General features: G+C 39.0%; 1 pseudogene; it reads right to left on the bottom strand.

The window, feature by feature from the left end:
- Positions 1-119, bottom strand: LOC112477714 (annotated as a pseudogene).
- Between the last annotated feature and the right edge of the window lie 6,631 nt (positions 120-6,750).

Genomic DNA, 6,750 nt, shown 5'->3' with positions numbered 1-6,750 from the left:
TGCCTATAGCACCTGGTCTTCCTAGGTGGTCTCCCACCCAAGTACTAACCAGGCCCGACCCTGCTTAGCTTCCAAGATCAGACAGGATTGGGCTTGTTCAGGGTGGTATGGCTGTGGACCGCTGTGGACCACGGACCGTGGCTCCATGGGGGCGCGAACCCAGGCCCTTCTGCATGTAAAGCAGATGTGCTAACCGCTACACTATGGAACTACGTCTGTACCACATCTTCTTTATTCATTCATCCATTAACAGATACTTAGGTTGTTTCCATATCTTGACTATTCCATATCTGCAGTTAATAATGCTGTAATAAACACAGGGGTACATATATCTTTTCAAATTAGTGTTTTGGTATTTTTCAGATAAATACCCAGAAGCAGAATAACTGGATCATCTGGAAGTTCTGTTCTTAAGTTTTTGAGGAAACTCCATACTGTTTTTCATAGTGGGTGCACCTATTTACATGTCCACCAATGGTGTACAAGGGTTCCCTTTTCTCTACATTCGCTCCAATACTTGTTTTTTGGCCTGTGAATTTTTTAAAAATATCCTGAGTAATTTTTATGCACATCAAATATTGAGAGCTACTACTCCAGTCATAAATTCCTGAGATTTGTACAGTATACAGCATGTTATAATAGGGATATTCCAAAGCCAAAAAAAAAAAAAAAACCTATTAAAATCTCAATAAAACAATATATAAATTCCGTCTAGCTCATTATCTAATGAAATGAAACTTCCATGTAGTAACATACTCATTTTCCATGACTCACCAATTGTCAGCATACATTGCTCCATTATTAAACCCTGAAGGTGATGAATGGCCTGCTTGACAAGAAGAGTTTTCAGACTGGCAAGTGACTAAAATGTTGCTTGGTCCATGCACTGGTTAAAAGATTGTACCAGAAGTCAAAATATCCAGACTGCATTATGGGGTTTCTATTAACTCTGCTCCCTGTAATATTTGTCATTCAATCATAAATGGACCCCATGATAAGTAGGTTTCCCTGGCAAGGTATGATGCACCAGCTGTAATATATATAGTTGTTATTAATATTATTTTTCACCATGGGTAGTTTCTCACTGGATCTCAATTCCACTAGATAGTCTCCCTGTCTTCTATTTTGAGTGTAGAGGAAGGAAGAAAAAGCTGGAAAATATCCTATTGACTCAGTCAAAGAATAAAGAAGAAGTACAATCTAATTTCCCCCTTTTTGAAAAGCCCTGATAACTACCAAAAAGTAAAAAAATAAAAATAAACTTTCTGTTTTCTTAACAGCAAGTTCCAAATTATCAGTGGGCAATGGAACAAGACTAGCTTTTGAGGCAGGAGCTCCAAGTTTTAGCCCCCACATTGCCTCTTAGCTGATATGGAGGCAAGTCACCCCACTTCTGTACCCGAGTCTCTTCGTCTGTTTAGTGCTAGCAGCATCTGCCTTATCTCCAGGGTTTTGTTTGGATAAAATTGTTCATGGATGCAAAATATTATATAAACTCTTATAAAGTCAGGGCTTCTTATCCTGGGATCCATGGACCCCCTAGGCCTTAGCCTCAGGATTTTAGTGAACATCTTGATATTATAAATAAAATTGGACTTGTATATATGCACATGGGTTTTTGTTTTTTTGGTTTTTTGTTTTTTTCTGCGTAGAGGGTCCATAGCTTTCATCAGATTTCCAAAGGAGTCTATGACCTAAATTAGTATCCAGTTCCTCTTTTCTCTGTAATTAATTACCAAGTGTTTATTGAGCCTTTACCATGGAATCTGTCATTAGTGGTGCAGCTAACCTCCACTTCTCTTCTAACCTGTGAGCAGTCAAGGAAGGTTTACAGGGTTTATATTGGTTTGGGTTTCACTTTATAGGAGGGAGAGGGTGAGGGTCATGTACCAAGAGACGCTTGAGAAGCATTACCTCATCCCTGGGGGAATCTAAACCCATGGGGCTCCCTCCCAAGCCTCCGACAGGGCGGAGTGTAAGGCTGTCGGGCCTGTTCTAAGTCAGCATAACGTGTTTTCCACTCTAGCAACACCTAACATATGGCGTGTGCACTGATGCTTATGAAAACAGTGATTCATCTTTAATCCTTAAAAAAAAACAGTCGACCCTATGTGGCCTTGGCTCTCCTCCCTGAATGCCCTTCTGTTCTCCAAAATGTCTGTGTTGTCACCTGCCTCCACCTTGTCCTGTTTGCTCCTCTGCTTTACCTATCTCGCAGGCTCCTCTTGCCAGCCTTCTGATCTCTGTCTCCTTCCCTTCACATCGCTCTTTCTCTACTTCTGCACAGTCACTGCTGGAGCTTTCAGCTGCATACCTTCAGCCCACTCTATAAAAACCTTCCCTCTCGCTTCCATCCTTGTTCCTTGCCTGAATGTCCCCTACCCTTGCAACCCTCTCACACCTGGTCTACACGAAGCTTTTTCCCCCGCCCCTTCAAAGAAATGCCTCCCTATCTGGGGGTTAATGATAAAGTAAGAAGATGAAGGAAAGTGTAGGAAGAGTTGGGTTACAGAATTAATGAGGAGAAGGTGGGGAAAAGAGGCTTGCAGAATAAGAACATTGAGAATCACTCATTTTTTTTCCTCCTCTCTTGATTTATTTCACACGGTCTTTTGTTTGATGTTTAACAGGGCAGACGGCAAAGGTGTTATATTCTGAGAGAAGACATAAGTCTTGTGAAAATGAAAGAAGAAAGAGAAGAAAAGTGACAAAACTAAAAGAGAGGAAAAGAATAAGGAGATAAAGAGGACTGGAGGATAAGAGTATATTGATAATCTCACAGCAGGTCATCTCATAGTTTAACTCTGTTTAAATCAAAGCAAATCTTAATCAAATAGGCAACTAGGACTCCAGTAGTAAAGAGACAGTCTGGAGACAGAGGCAGCCAATCATTGTCAATGAGACTTGGAACTAAGATAGTCTCGAATTATGCAACAAGGTGTGTCCCAAACATTAGTTGTTGCTTGGGGTTCAAAACACGTTTTCAAATAAAGGTATTATGATTCAGAGATGTCAGACAAAACTGAGTGAATCTTGGTTTCATGTAACCTTGGGCCAGCGACCTCTCCCAGCCTCAAATGCATATGAGGATACCTTCTTAGAAGTATAACTCAATTGCATGATTGTCGTGACAAATAATAATGTCTCTCAAGCACCTGGCGTAAGTAGATACTCAATAAATGATGGCGATCACTATTGTTGAAAACCTGCTAGATAGATATGGTGGTTAGAATCACAGGGGAAAACCACAAGAGCTAATAGCCTGCAATCTACTAGAAATAAAGAACTGTGCTTAAAAAAAAAAAAATAGATGTCTAACCACCATATACTTAACAACACTTCTAGAGGAAAACATCCAGAGTTTACCCCTAGCAGAAGAGCAGCTGCTTCTCCAAGTACAGTTTCCGCTGGCATCTGTGCCCCAGGCTGAGATAGAGAGTGGTCCCAGCAGGTTGGGGATAAAGAGAGAGAGTCAAACTTATAAGTAGTTTCTGAGCTTCAGCTCTTCATCCATAGAAAGAGGACAGTAATGTACACTGTGCACAGGCCAGAAGAATATTAAAAATATACCCTGTGTTTTGTGGAACACAAGATCTACAGGATATTAATAGGAGTTACCAAAATGGAAAATGATAAGCCATAATGCTAGGTTATGGGTGGACATAAAAATATTGCAATATCTACCAACATTTTAAATGCTCACGCCTTTTGACACAGCACGCCTGCTAATGACGTGGAGGGGGGAGATTAAACTGATTTCTTACTGCAGAACTTCTTCAAGAGAAAAATATGAAATGTAGCTTTTCTCAAACATATTTCCACCAACCCAGGTGCCTTTTCTCATAGAATATCTCCTGGGACTGGTGTTCCAAGGAAGACATTTGGAAACACTAAATTAGATGGTGTGTGTGTGAGCTGTACAGATGGTACTCCACAAGTCTTTTATTTTCTTCTGATGGTCCCAGGATTAGCCCTAGACCTTCTATCCCATCATCGCCATCTGTTCCTTATGACCAAAGTCTCTCTCCTCCCTTGCCCGCTGTAGATATGATATGGTCCAATAAATTCTCCCCTACCTTCCTGTCTCTGAAGTATAAAGTCCCTTAGAAGTTTTCTAAAGATCTTTATTGCTAATAGCAATAAGAAATAAAGAACAAAAACGTTTTCTCCTCCAGCTGCCTTCTTTTTATTCACTTCTATATAGAATGACAAGGCCAACCACAGATATTAAAGGTGAGCCTCGGTACATTAAAGACTTGAAGTAAAACTCATCCACATTTCAAAGAAAAATTAGATGACAGATCATGGCTTTTCACAAAAAAAAAACTAAGGGAACTTTTCTGTTTTCAGACTGTGGACTGAACAATAAATTGAAACAGGCTAAAGAACCAAAAGCAGTAAGAAGCAGTCCCTGGAGTAACCTTCCCTTTCCTTTCTTGAGTCATCATTAGTCTTTTGCCCAAGGATTTGATGTGGTGCTAGTAAGTAGATGTGAGACTTGTCAAGAAAGGAGAGGACAGAGGGAGGGTCTTCAAAAAGAAGATGCTGTATGTTGTAGACAGTGGGGCACTGGTAATTGGGTAGATCCTACAAAGAGAAATAAATCCATGAATGAATGAATGAGAAAATTGGACATAAATTGAGTATGATTCAGAAAATCATAGTGCCTTCAGATTTAAAAGATCTTAACAAGAGTTGGATCTCGTTGATCAAGGATGCCTTGGTGGACCAGGTAAATTGTTCTCCTGTCACAGGAGTAATGAGACTTTCCTTGAAAGATCTAACTTAATCAATCGCCTTTGTTCTAATTCCTTCTCAAATGCACTCACCCCAGCAGGTGCCTGAGGGAAGGTGATTCTAGCAGCCCTGTCAATAGGTCGATAGATCTCAATTTTATTCTAATCTGCCCAGAGAGTCTTCTCTTTGTTTGCTTTTTGTTTATTTATTTGTTTGTTTTCCTTTGAGTATTGCCTCACCTCCTTCATCTTGATAGTAGGGATTTTCACCAACTAGCCATTAGGAGCTTGGCGCTATGACTGTGGAGCCTCTGAAATTCCTTGGATATGAAACAAACACAAAGGAGACTCAAAGTATTGTTATCTGATATAGACAGAGAGGAGGAAAAGAAAATTTAATTCTATGCACAGCTGAAAACATCAATATTTACCAAGGTCTCCAATTACCATAATTAATTGTAGGGTGTCATAAAGTTCATGGAATGCCACACAACTGATGAAGAATGGATATAATGTTGAAAGCTCATGTAAACTCTGACACACAGTAAAATGGAAAAGTCGTTTGGCTAAGAAAGATAGGTTTAAAATTTAATATATTTGTTTAAGTAAAATATAATCAGGAAGGAAAATGTTAATGAGCAAAATATGACCTGCATTTAAAGCCAAACATAAAATTTTTTTAATTATTCATTGCTTTAAATTATGGATTTAAAATTTCCCTATGCTTTACTGTAGATAATTGAGAGTTAACTAGAGACTTAAAGTTTTTTCAGGATAAAGAAATGAGTTCTTAAATTCTTAAAATTTAACTTATGATAAATTTCCTTTCAGTTAAGTATAATAAAAGTAATGGAATTGAGAAAACTAACAAAAGGAAACAACAACTATTAACGGGATGGATTAAAAATTGAGTGTATTTATGGGTAAATGGAAGTCATGTTTTTCTAATTAAGGATGAATTAAAGAACACAATTCTGATGGAAAAAGCTACACATGCTTCTCCAGAACCTGCTCAATCTTATATTTTTTCTCTAATAACCTTTTAATCTATAAAAATCTTTTAATTTTTCTCCTCTTTATTGAAAGATAACATCTACTTTTTCAAATCACTTCTGTTGGTTAAGATTAATGAGTCAGAGGGAAGGTGATCCGGGATGATTCTGCCTCCAGCTGTGGCAGATTAATTTGTAACAGACCAACACTCCCCCTAGGAACAACCAGAAAAAAAAAAATGGAGATGGGAGAGAAAAGTCTGCTTGAGAGCATCGGAGAGGAACCAAGGCACCTAGGACCTGAGGAGGCAGAATCCCAGAGAGAAGGGAATCTGATATTTGTCAGCCAAAGCAGTTTTTCTCTTCGGGCATTTGATGATCTGGAACAGAGCAGTGGTCAACAAAAAGGCAAATAAGCAACCTGTGCATTATTCATTGATGCAGTGATTTCATGAAAGTAAGTCTAATGTTGGTCAAATATATATTACCAGCAACAATGAGAAAGGCACTACCAATCTTTCTAAGTGAGCACTCCAATGGTATTATGCCTGGCCTCCATTTGGAGTTGTCAGTCTTCTCATAATCAGAAATGAATATTTTAAGGCCTTAACATAATAAACAAGGTAAGTTACCTTGGTGATGAACAGTCTTGTGAGCAAAGGTAAGGAGCCTTACAAACAAACTAAAGGCAAGTGAAAGGTGATGCAGGTTAAGTTCCTCAGAAGTTGATGCTGAGATGAAACTGGCATTAAAAATGTTTGTTAAGGACCAACACCTGCGAAAGGAAGATGGGAAAAAGGAATGAGCGAGCAGAAGAGAAGCTGAAGTGTGATGCAGGCTCAATAAAATTTCAGCTAACCAGGCAGTGAGCTTTAGAGTAACTATTAACCATCTGAGTTGGCCCCCATTGTACAAAATGGCCAGATCTTTATATCCTCCCTACATTCAGTCATGAAATTTAGAATGCCCTGATATGGTATGACTGTGGGCAAGGTGGCTCTCTACAGATAAAACAGACTCTG

This window comes from Pteropus alecto, unplaced genomic scaffold (genome assembly GCF_000325575.1).
Source record: "Pteropus alecto unplaced genomic scaffold, ASM32557v1 scaffold121, whole genome shotgun sequence".
NCBI classification, from domain to species: domain Eukaryota; kingdom Metazoa; phylum Chordata; class Mammalia; order Chiroptera; family Pteropodidae; genus Pteropus; species Pteropus alecto.
Note: the sequence above shows the minus strand (reverse complement) of the source record. Positions and strands in the feature narration are given on the sequence as shown.